The sequence below is a fragment of the Xiphias gladius genome, chromosome 23 (genome assembly GCF_016859285.1).
Source record: "Xiphias gladius isolate SHS-SW01 ecotype Sanya breed wild chromosome 23, ASM1685928v1, whole genome shotgun sequence".
In the NCBI taxonomy this organism is placed as follows: Eukaryota; Metazoa; Chordata; class Actinopteri; order Istiophoriformes; family Xiphiidae; genus Xiphias; species Xiphias gladius.
In genome coordinates, this window is record NC_053422.1 from 29759523 (window position 1) to 29778713 (window position 19191).

The 19191-nt window shown below is 38.8% G+C and overlaps 1 long non-coding RNA gene across 2 annotated transcripts in view; it reads right to left on the reverse strand.

Moving 5' to 3' along the window:
* Positions 1 to 409: 409 nt before the first annotated feature.
* The window catches only part of LOC120784893, a 33373-nt gene continuing 14591 nt past the window's right edge, over positions 410 to 19191 (reverse strand). Inside the window, exon 6 of one of the 2 annotated variants that reach the window (XR_005706517.1) lies at positions 410 to 5300. This is a non-coding gene — a long non-coding RNA (uncharacterized LOC120784893). The remainder of the gene's footprint in view (positions 5301 to 19191) is intronic. The other variant, XR_005706518.1, reaches the window with a different exon arrangement.

The window sequence follows — 19191 nt, forward strand, 5'->3', positions numbered from 1 at the left end:
GTGTAATTTAAAAGGTGAAAGTCCAGCATCTGCAGTCTTGGTGACCCTCCAACCTACATTACCTGGCACCCACAATCCTTCTATTTGCAAAGTCTGTTCCACAAATATTCCCTTTGTCTCACATTCATTTTAGTTCAAGCCTGTACTACATACTAATTCAAGCATGCATCTCTTGGGACCTGCATGTCAGAGTTCACCTTTGTTTATCATGGACCTTTTGAATTTTTAGTCAGCCAGTGGAAGCACTGATACACTATAACGTCTTTCTTTTAGTGATGTGCCATCACTTTGACAGATAAAGCGTGCCTTTAGACTGCATCAGTCACCTCTTTGTTGTCACTGGCTTCTGCAGAGCATAAAGACACACTATAATGAATGCCTCAGCTCATCATCAGCTCTGGGTCAACTACATCAACACTGACAATTCTTCCAGACTTTGAAGATGTCCCTGACATCAAAAATAGATGATGTGCCTCATAAAGTGAAACGTTACATGTAGCTAAACACATACACAGAGGGTGGCTGTTGCCCTGCACAGTATTGTCGATAGCAGATGACTATGTCAGTTACTCCTACAGTAACACTATCAAACTACAAACTGCAGCATCACTCTCCCTTTATGCTCTGTGGTACCCCTGCTCAGCATTTATCAGCCATGTTGGAACTGTGACATCACATCCCAAAGTTTTGTTGAAAGGAGAGCTAATATGAGCGTAGCTTCAGACAATTCTTACAGCTCTTTTCCACTATTGAACTTACCAACTTGTTACTGAACATGTAGCTGCTGTCCCAGGTTCTGCTTTGAAGGCAAGTTCCAGGGGCTAAATTTCAGCCCCCTTCAGGAGTTGGTACTAAATCAAGTTCCAAAACAGAACTGACCACATCTGCCCCACAAGTACTCAGAGGTTCGGGTTATGGGAAGCTCCATGTTAGAAGTAATTAAATTCCCATAGTGGAAAGGAGGTATAGTATTAGTAACATGTTCACATCCAAAACAAGTGTGCATACAGTCGCTGTTGCATACACATGCAGGCATGACTTTTATTGTGCTGTACGTGTACTTTATGCAGTGATGAAGCTTCTACAGGGAAAACACATTCAGATCAACTGCCCTGTAGGACAGTTCACAGTCCCTGCAGTGATACAGTGGTCTGTATTCCCAACCTGACCTGATCATCAATATGTGAGCTCCGACGAGCAAAAATTAAAGTAATAAATAGACAAAACATAAGGTGGCTGCTTATCCAGCAGACAGGATTTCATTTGAATACATAACTGCAATGGTTCACTTGTGTGAATTCCTTTAAGATTTTGTGAATATTTTGACTAATTTACTCATTCACTATTTTTCAGTGACAGCTTGTTGCATCTTCAGCAACATGAGAGCTTTGACTTGTATACTGGTACTTGATTGGCCTACAGCCTCTGCTGGTCTAACCTGTACATGTCAAGCAATGTGTATAGAATTCCTCACTACACCTTTGAGAAGTTGAATGTGTGTGTCATCGGACAGGTCCATATTTGTCATTCACCTTAGAAATTAAAACCAAGGTAGATGATTAAGTTTTTAGTCCATCTGATAATTGTACACATGCATTAGATTTTGCAGAACAACCTCTTGGTTTAAATTTGACAACCTGTATTTATTGCAATGGTTCAGGCTGCGGATTTGTGTACACTTTTTATTTTCACTTCCAAGCAATTAAACTCATCAATGAGTTTGTTTCAAATCTCTGTTGAATGTTCACACTGTTTTCACAGTGACTTTTGTCCTCGGGTCCCAGCAGTGATGCAGGTTATTCAAATGTTATCACAACCACCAGAAATGAATAACAGAAAGAGCCAAGTTCTAAAATAGCTTAAATTTCTTGTATTATTTCTACAGGATTAGCCATGACCATAATGTACAGCAGAATATCCATATGATTTGCTCCAAACATTGTACGGATAAACAAATATTTTGGTTGTTGACCTTTAGATAACTAATACATACTGCACATAAAGAGAGGTAGTTAAAAAGTGAAATATTGATATACAAAAACAGGCACGTATTCATATGCAGTACAAAGTTGGCTGCTTAAACCGGTTAAAGCTCAGAGCCTATATATATCTGCATACTGTATTGCAGTGTAGTGAAGGTAAATGTATGGGACTGCAGTGCATACTTAGTCCTCCATGGTTTTAACACTACTGATAGCCAGAGCAGATTCAAAGCAGAAGAATGGGGTTGACTATCTGACCGTGGAATAGTGTATTCAGACTATGCTGTCGTTTGCAGGTATACCCACACCTACTGGTTCACTCACATATTTGCTGCTGAGCCAAATACATTCCACTACTTTCACAATGCGCTGTATGGATTCTGCCAGTCACAGTGAAGTAGGATCCAAAGAGTCCCCCCAAATTCAACCATAACACAAAGTGTTTGTCCATGTCCTCTAAGGGACACATCCAAGTGTGATGTGACACCACTACCAACAGGACCACATCGTCTGTCAGTGCTAAACACTCTGGTTAAGATTTGGTTCATTCTGGTTTGAGCTACAATTACAACTTTTGTTGGTGAACTTCATCATCACTGGTTCCATTAATAAACACTTGGTTAAGGATAGTGAACAACTGTGGTCATGGCTAAAAGAAACCAGTGCTGACTGTTGGTAGGAAACAGGAAACAAATATTGGTGTACATTGTTTTGTTGTCCCTCCTACCTCCGCAGACTCTGTGGTTCTATAATGATGTCATATCTCTTACCCCGACAGACATCAGTCACAATTCCTATGGCTGCTAGTGTTTTTGGAGATTTGTGGGAACATCGGGTGCAGTCATTTTTTTTGGGAGGTCAAGCAGCCTTTTGCCTCCTCTGTGTAGTCGTTAGCTGGTGAAGGACAGGAGTGTACTCACTTTGTATGTTTAAGAAAATATGCTAATTTAATGAAATGTTTTGACTCCAGGTTGAAGTTCACAAACATTAGTAATTTATTTTGGAGTCCTGGTTGAAGCTCCAAAGTACTGCAGTCTAAATATTCGGTCCACTTAGTTTCGAAATTACAAGGTTTCCTCCACTTGTCTCCAGTTGTTTCTTCTTGTTATTGTTTTCTGTTAATTGCACAAAGTAATTCTGCTTTTTTTGAAAATGCACTAATCTTACAGTGTGGGCATAGAAGTGGCGTGTTTTGACTGTGTAGATAGGCTGATTAAAAATGTATATCATGAGTTAACACAATGTAAAATTTTGGGAACTAGAACTAGAAGAAGATGTGGGGCTTGTAATGCGTTAACAAGGTACTTTAAAACAGGGTTCCACTGCTTTAAAGTACTATTTGGATCTGACGTGGATACACTTAAACGTGGAACAATTGAGATCTCAGAAACAAAGGGCCACAGCTACCGTCTGGGATCCTGAGGTCATGTCATGAGTGATGGCTGAGGCCAGAGAATGTTGATTGGCTTGAATCAGTATGGATGAGGGGTCAAGTGCTTGTTGAACACTGAGGCAGGCTGCAGCATGGTGGCCTGGGTGGCAGCAAGGGTCACTGATGATGGGGCAGAGGCTGAAGTATTTTCCAAGGACTGAAGGTGAAGAACGTGGATTTCTTGGTCCTTTTGAGGCCATAAACAGGCACAGAGGGAGTACCAGCTGCTGAAGCAGATGTATCTGGGTCAGTAGAAATCTGACTCATCTGGAGGGGAGCCGCCACACACAGCTGAGGGAGTGCTCCTGCACCGACCACCAGAGGTGGAAGATGTGGTCTCCAGTAGAACATTACTGCTGGCGTTGGGATCCTCCAGGAAAAGGTCATGGTCAGAATCAGACATCAGCTTGGCTACCAACAAGATGAAACTGAAAAAGGTAATGTAAACATTGGCTATTTGTATCGATCCCACATTGAAATGACAGCTGACAGCAGCAGAGAGAATAACAGTTTTAAATTTTTACAGCAACAAGATGATTGGCTCATAGATGCCATGGCAAAATATGATTGGTTTAACTGAAAGAATGACCACCCTCAGTCAGCTGATTAAGTTGGAAGCAGGGGAAGGAAGGCGAGAGAAACGGTAAACAGAGTGAGCATGAAGATAGTCTTCCTGTTTGAACTTTCACTAAGCTTTATTAAATTTGACATTAAAATGGGACTTCGTCATTTGAACACTACAACTTATTCAGTGATGAACTGAATCTGAGCTGACTGAGCTGACTTTGTTGAATATTTTTCATGCAATTAAAGTTGTTTTTTAAGAGACTTTGGTAAGGCCTCATTTTCATAGCAGGTCTATGATTATCAGTGAAAGGTCTGTAGCATGTCCATTGGGAACCCTCTAGCAGTCATGTACCAGCATCACTCGTGGTCTGACCACATTCACCGGTCATATCTAATTTATAACAGTGTTCAAAGTGTGGAAACAGAGGAAACCATAACCTATAGTTTGTAACAGAATAACAGCTGTAAAATCCAGGAACATGCATAAAAGGAGATTGTTGCCCCAGTGCATGCTGGGAGGGTTCCCAACATACCTACCTGAAATACTGTACCTGCAGTCACATGATAAACACTCATGGTTTCAACTCTATTCTCATTTTGCCTTCATGTGAGTGCGAGCGAAAGATAACTTCTTCCAGGATTAACAAATCAGTCCTCAAACTGCGTTCAAAGAATTGAATTAGCTGGATTAGAATTAACAGGATTGTTTTAGCCTGATAACGGCATGCTGGCCTGAATTAGTTAAACCACATTTGAAGAACAGGGCCCTGTTCTGCACTAACTGAAGCTTATCAGCTGTTTTTTGGCAGCACTGACAGATGAGCGAATACTACAGTACTGCATGAGCCTGTAAGTTTCTCCTCCCTGACTTGCTGTATAAAGGTGCCCTTGATGAAGAGACGTACAGTAATTGGTTTCCCCTCCATAGTGTTGTGTTTAGTTTAGGACACATTTAGAACTAAATCGTTTCTGTACGCATTTTAAAATCAAATGTAGTTCATTCTTCAGTGTATAATTTATATCCTCAACATTAGTTGAAGATTTGTACATAGTGGTATCATCAGCAATACTGTTAAATTGGTTTTATCTAAAAAAAAAAAAGTAGCACATCAGTAATATAGATTAATACATTCCCAGTTAAAATATTCATGATATATCAAAATCATGTTGTCTGAATTCTCAGCTGTTATTATTCAGATTCCACAAACTAATTGATAAACATTTTATCTTCATGTATGTTGTGGCAAGTAATGCATGCGATGAAACAATAGCACAGACCAAACCTGGTTAGTGATGAAAGCAAAAGTCCTCAGAAAATCCTGAGAAAAACATAATACAAAGAGTTTTTACAGAGCTTTTGTTTGTGAATATTATTTGTAGCCTTTGACAACATATTGAAAACAATTATGCTTTTAAAAGGAAAATTTAATTATGTCATAGAAAGTAAAAATATAGGTCATTCATGCCACTAAACATAGAGTATGGGTAGCACACTCTTACCAAAAAGTCTGTACCAAATTACAGTGAAAAAATAGAGGAGGAATAATTTTCAAATTTCTGCTTTCACATAAAATACAAAGATCCACAATATCCACATATTCTACAATAAAACAACTTGCAGGATAAGGGAAATGCAGTATTTTAAAATGTACTTCTGTCTATTGGATATGGGGTATTCATAAGGCACTAGCTGGTGAAAACAGAGATAATACTGTCATTATTGACAAAAGGTAATAGAAATGTATATGAGTCAAAAATGCGAAAAACCCTGACACAATTATAACCTCTCTATGTCTGATTATTATGTCTGAGAGCACATATTTTCCTTGTACTGTCTCTGTACTCTGGCACAGGATCTGAACTGAAACATTGACTGTGAGGTTTACAGTTTTCACTGACTGGGGTATAGCTCAGCTGGCCACAGGAGAAATCCTCCACATGTCAAATAAAATACACAGTGTGTGTAAAAACGCCGCTGCTCACACTTCACTAAACACCTGATACTGAGATGAGATGACATGTGGACTGTAAAGGCTGACTCTCATACTGGGTCTGACTGTCATATCATTGCTGCTCACTGCTGCTTTAGTGACCCCGGAGTTTTTGCTCACACAGCAACGTAAGAATCCCAAATGAGCAACCAGGTTACTTATGTTCCCTTAAAATACTGCAAAATGATACAGACCTAGATAAATCACAATGAGAATACTTATAATACTGTATGTGTGTGCAGGTGTGTCTTAAGCTCCAGTCATGTAGTCAGTGAATCATTAGGTTCAACAAAAAAAAGCATGTAATGATAAACAGTGATCTACATCCTGAAATTAAAGGAAAGTAATTGACTTCCCGAGGCAGCAAATTCAGAATTTTTATTAATAGGTTTCTACTATGAATCCAGATGTTTGCTCCTAGAATGATAGCTGTCAGAATCATCCCACTGTGCTCTATTAAAAAACTGAAGGCTTTGTCAACAAGTGACCCACTCGGCCACAAAATATATAAAAATAACATTCAGTAATTTCAGTTAATTATATAATAGCAGCAGCAGTGAACAATGTGAGTAGAGCATTGTTTTGTGTCAATTGCAGTGACATTTAGCAGGTAAACACACCTGTAACCTGCTGTTGTTGGTGGAATATTCAGTATTTTGTTCACGTCGAGGTTAATGAGTGTCTGTCTGAACCCTTTCCAGACTGTACCGTTTCAGCAGTCACACTGTCCTCTCTATGTGGAGATTAAAACAATACTATGGGACCCTATAAAAAACAGAAATAACTATAAGGGCTCTATCAAAATTACTATAGGAGAGTATAGCAAATACTAAATACTATATGGCACTATATAGCACATTTTAGAAAATACTATAGAGAATACTGTAAGATATTATATAGCCCACAGTAGAAAATCCTATAAGACAATATAGAAATTACTATAGGACTGATTATTATGTCTGTTCAACAAATACTATAGAAAATACTATGAGACACTATATAGGACACTGCAGAAATTACTACAGGACACTATAGAAATTGCTATAGGATGCTATAGATGTTACTATAGAACAGTCTAGCAAAAACTATATAAATAAACTAGAGGTCACTTTACAAAATACCATAGAGAATAATATAAGGCAGAAAATACTGTAGGATACTATAGAGAATACTGTAGCACAGTATATAAATCAATATAGGACATTATAGAAAACACTAAAGGACACTATAGAAATTACTATTGAAAAAAACAATAGGACACTATAGAAAACACTAAGACACTATAGACATTACAATAAGACACTATAAAAAATACTATAGAAAATACTATAGGACACTGTAGAACATACTTTTGGACGCTATGTATAATATTAAAGGACACTATTAGAGGCCCATTTTAATCCCCTTGAGGCAAATTTGTGATTTGTGAATTTGGGCTATATAAATAAAATTTGACTTGGCTTGACTCAACTAGAAATTACTGTAGAACACTGCAGAAAAAAAAACTATAAGTAACTGTAGACATTACTATAGAACACTATAGAAAGTACTCTTTAATATACTATAAGACACTCTCAAAAACTTATACCACACTATAGAAATTACCATATGACAAAGCAAAAAATACTATAGAAATTACTATGGTACACAACAGACATTATTATAGAAAATACTATAAGACACTAAAGAAATTTAGGACACTATAGAAAATACTAATGGACACTATAGAGAACACTTCAGGACACTATAGAAAATACTATAGGACACTATAGATTTTCTTATAATGCAGTTTATGCCTGTGAACCAAACATCAGTTCAGAGTACCCAGCCTTCCTGGAGTCTCTGGGTGGGACTCCAGGAGTCCTTAAAAGGATATAACCTGGGATCTCTTTAGTTCTGTTGGAAGACTTTCACACTCATGCAGGCAACAATAGAGGAACCTGTAGGGGGGTGATCGGGAGAAATGGCCTGTCTGATCTGAACATGACTTGTGCTTTGTTTAATCGACTTCTGTGCTAGATTTGATTGGTCAAACGCCATGTTCGACTATCAAGGTGGTTCATAAGTGTACTAGGCACCAGAACACCTAAGGCCAAGGATCGATGATCAACTTTGTGGTCATATCATCAGTCTTGGACACTCAGGGGAAGAGAGGAGCAGAGCTGTCAAGTGATTACCACTTTGTGGGGAGTTGGATCAGACGGCAGGGGAGACCAGTGGACAGACCTGATAAACCCAAACTTATAGTGAAGGTGAACTGACAACGCCTGGGTGAGACCCCTGTCCACAAGATGTGCTTTGTTATTGGATATCTGTGTTAGATTGAATTGGTCAAGCACCATGTTTGAACATAAGGTGTTTGAGTTTGAGGACTTGGGGCGAGCCTCACCCATATCCATGGCAGAGGTGTCTGAGCTAGTTAAGCACCTCATCAGCAGCAAGGCACCAGGTGTAGATGAGATTTGCACTGAGATGCTGAAGGCTTGGGACCTTGTTGGGCTGAGGGCTTAGGGCCTTGTTGGGCTGTCTTGGCTGACTCACCTCTTCGGTGTCACATGGAAGTTGGGGACAGTGCCTGTGGACTGGCAGACCAGGGAGGTGGTTCAAATTTTTAAAAAGTGGGACCAAAGGATGTGCTCCTATTCACAAGGAGTCACACAGCTCAGCCTCCCTGGGAAAGCTTATGCTAGGGTGCGGGATCTGAATGCATGTCGAACCTCAGATCCAAAAGGAGTAATGTGGATTACATCCTGGTTGTGAATCAGCTCTTTACCATTGCAAGATTGCTAGAGGGGCCATGGGAGTTTGCTTATATGGTCTACATGTGTTTTATAGACTTGGAGAAAGCTTATGACCGTGTCCTTCAGGGAGTTGTATGGGGGGTACAGTGAGAGTTCAGGGTATTAGGGCAGTTGCTACAAGCAAACCTGTCCTTATATGCTGTATTCTTGTCAGACGATAACCTCCAGCATGCACTGGGACCGTTTGCAGCTGACTGTGAAGCGGCTGGGAGGAGAGTCAGCACCTCCAAACAGATTCTGTACTTTTAACTTTCCAGTTGAGCTGGTCTCAGGCATCTGATCAGGTTCCTTTTGGGCGCCTTCCTTTGGAGTTTTTTCGAGCTCAAAATGGATGGATATTGAGCTGTAAAACATCTAAATTGGTAACCTAATTTTATTTTTGTTTTTGTTTTTCTTAAATTAGTAACTCAGAGTTAATTTTTTCAGACCACAGTTCTTTTTTGCATTACTGGAATTACCTTAGGAAAATAAAGCCGCCTGTATCATGTTGCAGCATTTCTGATTAATTTCTGTAACAAATACTGTAGGGTAGCACAATCCAGGAAGTAAAGAAGTGCTCTTCTTGTTGTTGTAATAAAATTTTGTTAATGCAAAAACAAAATAAATCAAAACTACTACAAAGAAAGTACTAGTCCATATTCTAATGCTACTTGTAGTTTGTGTGTTTTAGGTCAGTGTGTTCTAAGTGACAAAGTTATCCTGTTGGGAGACTCTGGTCCCAGAGTCATGAGATGTGGATCAACTGTTTTTCAACTAATTTTTTTTTTTAACTAAAATAAATATTGGATCATATTTGGTCAGGACATCAGTAAATGATGTCTGTTGCTGATTAGAATCATATAAGGTTTCTTATGTTCCATATCTTGTCCTGAATAAAATTATGACAAGGATAAGTGTTAACAAAGGCTAGTGTGCATGTAAAGCTACTAATTGATGACTAATTAATGAGTCATCAATTAGTAGCTTGTTTTAATATATTCATGGGGTCGGAAAACCGGAAGCCTACTATATTTGTGGTGTGGGGTCTGACAGCTTTGTGGGGGACCAAAATACTGGAGCCCAGAAGTTTAAATAGCTGTTTGAGGATTAAGACTCAGTTTTGGGTTTGGGGTTAGAATTAGGTTAGGATAAGGGTTGGGGTTAGGTTAAGTGGCTAAGGAATGCATCATGTCTATGATAGGTCCCCGTGTGTGTGTGTGTGTGTGTGTGTGTGTGTGTCTGTGTGTCTGTGTGTCTGTGTGTGTGTGTGTGTGTGTCTGTGTCTGTGTCTGTGTCTGTGTGTCTGTGTTTTCTTGGCCACTCCTTTCTGAGAAATCTTTACACTGAGTTTCAACAGACTTTTCGCCTCAGGTGTGTGAGCTTTGGGACATGCTTTTACCTGTAAACACCTCCACCAATGACACACACTTAGACTTTGAATGCTACATAGTGCAGGACATAAAGACTATATTTACATTTATATATTCATTTGGCAGATGCTTTTGTCCAAAGCAATGTACAAATGAGGAAAAATTCAAGCCACAGCAGATCAGGGAGAAGCCTCTGAGAGTGTCAACCCTTAGTGTGAGTCAGCATGAATGGCATGGTGGTGCAGTGCTTAGCACTATTGCCTCACAGCAAGAAAGTTCTGGGTTCGAGCATCAGTGCATGTTCTGTGTCTGCGTGGGTTTCTACCGGGCACTCTGGCTTCCTCCAACAGTCCAAATACATGCAGGTTAGGTTAATTGGCGACTCTAAATTGCCAGTAGGTGTGAATGTGTGTGTGATGTGGTTGTTTGTCTCTATATGTCAGTGCTGTGATAGACTGGCAACTTGTCCCCTCCTCTTGTCCAATGTTGGCTGGGACTGGCTCAAGGGTTGGCCCCCCACAACCCTTGAGGACTATGCAGTATAGCTAATAGATGGATGCACAAAGCAAAGGGGAAGATATTACAGTGATAGTCTCCAGATTCCACACTGATGAATAAGCAGATCATCATGCTGGAAGTGCAGAATGGAAGTGAGAACCATTCTACACTGTACAGTGGCATGAAAATGTTTTGGCACCCCTGGTCAAAATATCTGTTACAGTGAGTGGCTAAGCAAGTAAAAGACGACATGATTTTCAAAAGGCATGAAGTCAAAGATTAAACATTTCTTCAATATTTTAAGCAAGACTACTTTTTTTTCATCTTTTGCAGTTTCAAAATAACAAAAAAGTAAAAGGGCCCGAAACAAAAGTTTAGGCACAAAAGGCTTGCAAAAGGCTTCTAGTTCTGTGAGATTCTTGGTCCGTCTTGCTTGCACTGCTCTTTTGATCCACAGAATTTTGATGATGTTTAGGTCGGGGGAGTAGGAGGGCCATGGCAAAACCTTCAGCTTGCACCTCTTGAGGTAGTGCATTGTTGATTTTGAGGTGTGTTTAGGATCATTATCCTGTTGTGGAAGCCATCCTCTTTTCATCTTCAGCTTTTTACAGATTGGTGTGATGTTTGCTCCCAGAATTTGCTGGTATTTAATTGAATCCATTCTTTCCTCACAAGCACAAAGCATGATGATCCAGCCCCTTACTTAACAGTTGGAGAGGTGTTCTTTTCATGAAATTCGGCACGCTTTTTTCTCCAAACATACCTTTGCTCATTGTGGCCAAAAAGTTGTATTTTAACTTCATCAGTCCACGAGACTTGTTTCAAAATGCATCAGCCTTATTAAGATGTTCCTTTGCAAATTTCTGATGCTGAATTTGTGGTGAGGACGCATGAAAGGTTTATTTCGGATGACTCTTCCACAAAGGTCATATTTGTGCAGGTGTTGCTGCACAGAATAATAGTGCACCACCTCTCGAGATTCTTCTAAATCCTCCTGAAGGTCTTTTGATGTCACATGGGGGTTTTGCCTTTCTAGCAATCCTACAAGCAGTTCTGACATTTGAAATTTCTATCACTTGGCCTTTCCTAACAATGATTTTCAACAAGCCCTAGCCTTAGCAAGCTAATTAAGTTATCTGAGGGGTCAAATCTCTTGGGGTTGTATGGTGCTCCTTTCCTTTTTTTTGCTTCAAAATTGTAAAAAAAACAAAAACAAAAAATACCCACTAATCTTACTTAGAACGTTGAAAAGAATGTTTCATCTTAACTTTATGCCTTGTGGAGGTCAGTTCATCTTCTACTCACTTGACTCCTCACAGTAACAGAAACTTTGAAACTTTATCATGCCACTGTATATGGGAATGTATGAAGGTGTGGGGGGATGGTGATGGTCTAGTTCAACAATCCCTATGAGTCCTGATTTTTTTTGTTTATTAGGGGATATGTCTTAAATACCAGATATACTAAAATGTGCATTCGCTGTTATTATAGTGGGTATGACTGGGCATCCAGCATTATTTTGAGGCATCAGAAAATCACTAAAGCTCCAGTTTAGACCATGGAAATGCAATTTTAGAGATTACATCCCATGAGTCTATGCTCAGTAGATTACAAGGTAGTTTGGAAGATGTAATCGCCCCATGTGACCATTACTGGACCTATATAAAAATTGACAGAGAACCTGTTTAGCCTTCACTTATAGCTAAAAACTCCTTTGAATGACAGTTTTCTATTTTGATTTCATTTTATGAAATCAAAATATCTCACTGTATCTCACTGTACTTCTTATTGGTATTTACTTGTTAATTTATTTTTAGATTCTACAGCATGGTTGGTGATAAGGTCTCCCCAGTAACCCTGAAATTATCTAAAGATCCACTTTTCACATAACTCACAGATCCATTCCCTTCAAAGAGCGAAGATCATGGAGAGACTGGCTGGATTTTGCAGTTATTTTTTAACATTAAGATCATTGTTTCACCAACTTTCTGATGTGATGAAATTACTCCATTTAAACAAGCTGTTCTGCACTGCCTTTCTAAACTGTGTAGGGCGGGGGTGGTACTAGTAGCACTGTCAGCCAATCATATTAGTAGTTCTTGAATGAATGCCACAGAGTTGATTAGAGCTAGAACCAAAATACATTTTGGTGAAAGTGAGCAACAATACTCATACCAGTCAGTAAAAAATAAGATTATACCACCTGTTTAAATCAACAACTTAGTCTACAGCCCACACTACTTGATGTCATGAATTATCAGTAGATGAAATATCAACTGTCATCAACTCACTAGTTCATATTCTGTAAAATATTCACTCAATACTCATTGTTGCAAATGTTTCTGAAATGACTCAATCATAAAGAGTTTTTTTCTGACTTTGGTCATTCTGCTATGATTAATTATGGTAAAGTGAAAGTGCAATGTGATCAATTAATCAATTTTTTTTTAACCTGTAGAGCTATATCGGACAAATCCTGATACACAAAAAGGGTTCTTTCCTCTCATTGAGCTCTGCTTTCCTTAGTGGCAGCCAATAATGAGCTTTGCTTATATTTACATACAGTATTTACATGTGCGTCAGCATTAAGAAGAAATGTATGGAATGCAAACCAAAAAGGGACATGTGACCAGTGTAAACTCAACCAGCTTGTGAACCATTTCATCCATTTACTCTGATGATGTCAGATGGAGCATTTGATCAGATTGTGATATAAACTTTTAATGCTGTAACTGGTCTAGGTGCAAATTAATTAAAGTAAAGGAAATAAATAGTATTTTATATACTGTTGTGTAATTGAACTCACTGTATAACAAAGAATCATATTTGATGTGCTAAGTGCACGTTTTTAAAATCTTATCCACAAGAACATCAGTTTTTACATGACTGATATTTACCTCACGGTGGGAGGTAAATACCAGTTTTATACCAGTTGTTAGTCACTGTCTTTCTTTGTTTTGACTTAACCAGAGGATGTGGGAGTGGTTAGTATTCATGTGTCCACAAAGTTGTTTGTTTTATATATATGAATATGATTTTTTTTTTTTTAAACAAGTGTTTCCAATCTAATTCCCTATTTCCTAGTATTTATAGATGTATAAATTTGTCTTAAATTATGGTCAGATTTTTCATCTAAGTTACAATAATGAACAAACACAATCTATTTGAACTAATAGCACACAAATCATTGTATCGTTCTTGTCCATTTTGAAAACATCATTCAAACATTCCTAGTGCAGGTCGTAAAAAGTATGTGTACCCTGAGGCTAATGACATCAACAAAAGCTAACTGGAGTCAGGAGTTATCATACCTGGAGTCCAGTCAATGAAACCAGACTGGAGGTGTGGGTAGGAGCTACTTTGCAATATGAAAAACACTCAAACATTTTGAGTTTGCTATTCACAATAGACATCTGCTGAAGTGAACCATGCCTCACGAAAAAGATCTCAGAAGACTTAACATCAAGAATTGTTGATTTGCATAAAGCTGGTAACTGTTATAAAGTCATCTCAAAGAATTTAGATATTCATCAGTCCACAGTCAGAGAGACAAACAGTCGATAGAAGGAGAAAATTCAGTTCTGTGGTTCTACTGCTCAAAGGCCGGGGCTTTTATTCATAGTATAGAGCCTCTGCAGCTTGCTGCTGTGAGTGAGTGAGTGAGTGAGTGAGTGAGTGAGTGAGTGAGTGAGTGAGTGAGTGAGTGACTGGGCGGGCGAGCCACATTCTCGTTGTCATACAGACCAGAAAACAAAGGACAGGAGTGTGTCTACAACTCTGTGTTTCATACTTGTACGTCACACAGCAGCATGAGAGCACTTTTGAGTCTGTTTAATGCTGTTACATCTACAAAACGTGAGGCACAATCAGCAGGTTGATATCTGACAACATCCTGTAAGCACACATTCTTCATGTATGAATATGTGAACCTTAGGTGCTTCTGGAGCAGGAAGACCTGTGGTCCTGTGTCTTCATTTACAAATGCTTGTGTGCAGCTATACACTATAACTGCGCCACCTTGTGGACACACATCAGAATTCTGTCATTTTATGTTGGCAGCAGTCCAAACTGGAATCCACACACTCAAAATCTTTCCACTTTCATGATGCCTAGTTGCTTCCAATTTCATTGTTTTTCATGGTACATACAAGTTCAGGGTTTAATACCAATTAATACTGTTCAGATCAACATGTTTCAGACAGACTGTTTCAGCTCCAGTAAGATCTCAGCACTGGCTGTGGAACAAAATCATCTCAGCTCATGGTTCACACGAGTCTGTAACCCCAGCCCAGATTTGAATGTTTTTGTATTTTTACCAATCATTTTTCCATTAATAACATTAACTACAATGAAAACTTTTGAGAATCAAATTTTAAGAGATAAACAAAAATGTAGTATTTTTGACAGTTTAGTGAGTGTACAGTATGTGTGGTAGAAGATGGTGCATACTAACCAGATATATGCTCCCTTTTCCACTGTTAGTCAAGTTGTGTCTCCTGCTGCTGTCCTCTGGCAGCTTAGTTCTGATGTTTCTGCTCGCTCACACTGTCTCCACCTTTCTGTATACACTCTGTTGTCTCTACAGACTCTACCCCAGCTTTTGTCTTTGTTAACAATCTGAGGATGTCTCTTACAGCTCTCATTTCTCGGATATACAGAGCATTAAGAAAGCATTGAGTCCCCTTCACTTTTTTCCATCATCAATCTATACTCAATACCCCATAATGACAGATTGAAAAAATATCTTAATTTCTTTTCTTTCTTTAATTTCTTTTTTTTCAAATTTATTAAAAAGGAAAAACTGAAATATCACATTGAAATATCACATATCACAGTGGCATGAAGCTATGTTTAGGATCATTGTCTTGTTGTAGAAGCCATTCTCTTTTCATCTTAAGCGTTTTTACAGATGGTGTGATGTTTGCTCCCACAATTAACTGATATTTAATTGAATCCATTCTTTGCTCTACCAGTGAAATGTTCCCTGTGCCACTGTGTGCAACAAAAGCCTAAAGTATGATCAATCCACCCCCATGATTTGCCTTTCTAGCAATCCTACAAGCAGTTCTCTCAAAAAGTTTCTTGGTCTTCCAGACTGCAACTTACCTCCATCGTTCCTGTTAACTGCCATTTCTTAATTACATTACAAACTGAGGGAATGGCTACCTGAAAACACTTTAAACACGCTATCTTCTTATAGCCTTGTCCTGCTTTGCGGGCATCACTTATTTATTATTTATTTATTATTCATAAGGACTTACGAGAAGACAACCGCAGTGCTAAGAGAATCTAACTGCACTTACACAAGACTACACGGTGGATGTTATTGACATGGGTTGTTTTAAATGTTGCTGCTGCAAAGAAGGATGGTCCAATGTATCCTATGCTAAAGGAGATAAGAGAGGAAGCATTGAAGCACCTTTCCTCAGCATTTAGAGAACTCAACCATTATGGCTGCCACTTAGATACTTCCGGGTCATTTCACTCAGTTAGGAACCTTTCTAAGCAAAAAAGAGTTTTTGACCGTAGCCAAGTTCTCTGGAGCTCAGCCAGAGTGACCATTGGGTTTTTGGTCACATCTTGAACTAAGACCTTTCTCCCCTGATCGCTCAGTTTGGCTGGGCAGCCAGCTGTAGGAAGAGTCCTGGTTGTTCCAAACTTCTTCCATTGAAGAATTATGGAGGCTACTGTGCTCTTGGGAACCTTCAGTGCAGCAGAACTTTTCTTGTAGCCTTCCCCAGATCTGTTCCTCCTGTCTCTGAGCTCTGCAGGCAGTTCTTTCAACCTCATGGCTTGGTTTTTGCTGTGATATGCATTGTCAGCTGTGAGACCTTATATAGACAGGTTTTTGCCATTCCAAATCATGTCCAATCAATTAAATTAACCACAGGTCGACTCCAATCAAGGTGTAGAAAGATCTCAAAGATGATCAACAGAAATGGGATGCACCTGAGCTAAATTTCAAGTGTCATTACAGAGGGTCTGAATGTGATATTTCAGTTTTTCCTTTTTAATAAATTTGCAAAAATGTCTAAAATTCTGTTTTCGCTTTGTCATCATGGGGTTTTGAGTGTAGATTGATGAGGGAAAAAGTAATTTAAATTATTTTAGCATAAGACTAAAACATAACAAAATGTGAAAAAAAGTGAAGGGGTCTGAATACTTTCTGAATGCATTGTATACAGTAAGGCTCAGAGCAGAGAGAGTTGTGAGGGATGTGCAATTAAAATGTAAAACTAATATATCGAAAAGATCCTTTATTTGTCAAAATAACAGGCACCCTAAAGTCACTCTAAATATGTAATATCAAAATCATATCACATTTTTAAATGGGTTTTTGTAGCGGAGGTGTTTTACAGGTAGAACCCTATAATAAAGAGAAGTCACTTTTTGCTTGAAATTATAAGGTTATATCGGCTTAGGCAGGACAAAAAAAAAACAAACAAAAAAAACAGTTAGAGCCCAGACCTTAACCCAGTAGAGATGCTGTGGAATGACCTCAAGATTACACCAGACATCCTAAGAATATGGCTGACCTCAAGCCGTTCTGTAGGAAGAATGGTCCAGCATTTCTCCTGAACATTGTGCAGGTCGAATCCACAGCTACTAAAAGTGATTGTTTGAGGTTATTGCTGCCAAAGGAGGTTCTACCAGTTATTAAATGCAAGGGATCATTTACTTTTTCCACCAGCACTGTGAATATATAAGGTGTGTGTTCGATAAAGACATGAGAGATTATAATTGTTTGTGTTATTATCTTAAGCAGGTTGTGTTTGTCTGTATTTATGATTTAAATGAAGGTCAGATCACATTAATGACCAATTAATGCAGAAAACCAGGTCATTCCATAGGGGTTCATATATATGTTTTTTTGTCACTGTATATTTTCAGAAATACACTGTATTTTTAATTTCACAATTCTCTTCCTTCTCTTATACAATAAGTTATAAGAGATTTTTACAATTGAACAAGCTGTCATGATAAATGCAGTACTTTTTCCAAGTCTGTGTCTTAGTGTCTTAAGTGTGTCAGAAACTTCAGTTTTTATGATTATTTTTATTAATTATCTAAACTGTTATATTTTCCATACCACTCACAACTAAAGTTTCACATGATCTCGTTTTGCTGCGGCCTGATGCGGCCTGATGTTCGCAAAATAAGTGTACCCTTGGATTTAATAACTGGTTGAACCCTTTTTTGGCAGCAATAACCTCAAACAAGCTCTTCCAGCAACTGTGGATCAGATCTGCACAACATTCAAGAGGAATGTTGGACCATTCTTCCGACAGAAGTGCTTCACCTCACCCATATTGTTAGGATGTCTGCTTTGAACAGCTCTCTTGAGGTCAATCCACAGTATCTCTATTGGGTTAAGGTCTGGACACTTACTGGGCAAATCCAGAAGGTGGATTTTCTTTGTTTAAAGTCATTCAGTAGTAGATTTACTTCCATGTTTAGGGTCATTGTCCTGCCGCATCACCCAGCTTCTACTGACCTTCAGCTAGTGGATTGCCAACCTGACATTATCCTGTAAGATACTTTGATAAACTTGGGAATTCATTTTCCCCTCAATGATGGTGAGCTGTACAGTCCCAGAGGCAGCAAAGCAGCCCCAAATCATGATGCTCCCTCAACCGTACTTCACCGCTGGGATGATGTTTTCATGTTGGTATGCATTGCCCTTTTTACACCGTATGCAGTGCTGCATGTTCTTTCCAAAAAATTCAACTTTAGTTTAATCAGTCCACAAAATATTTTCCCAGTAGTGGAGTGTCAACACGCTCTTTGGCAAACTTCAGGCACACAGTGATGATTTTTTTTTTAGAGAGCAGCAGCTTCTTGCTCCATGATCTGCGCATGGTAGACAGAGATGAGCAGAGATGCTTTGCCTTTAGAGTCGTCTTAGCTTGTTGTCAGTTCAACCAAAGAGACGTTTCCCCTCTAAGCTTCTCACATGGTTTCATATCAATAATTGTCTGAGACCCAATTGGTCCAATATTTCCCAAACAAACAAAGATTTCTTTTCCTTTCCTCTTCCATGAATCATCTGACAACCCCTGAGATTTATCTGGTCACCTTTTGGAGGGGCCTGACTCCTAGGTTGGACTAAACTATCTAACTGTATATGAAGTAGTTACAACCAGCCCCACCTGGAGCAGCTCCAACAGTAAACTGCTGCTGAAGCATTGATGACTCAGGATTAATGAGGTGATAATGTCAGATAGAATGAAATATCAGTCACAGGAGACAGTTTACTGCACAATGAAGTACTTCTACTGTCATACTTTAACTTCATGAATTTGATAACACTTCTATACTTTTACTTGGTTTTTTACATCTGGTAACCCACTTTTCTCTATGCTGAGTTCCCTTTGTTAAAGTCTTCGCACATTTCTCTTTATCGCCAAGCAGCACAGCACAACAGTTAATCTCACATCCAAAATGCAATAATGCAACAAAACATTTGATCCAAGTCTCAGGATCAACTCTGGGACCAGAATCTCCCAACATTATTTTTGTCACACACTCACCTAAAACACACAAACAGGCAGCAATACAATATGGATCACT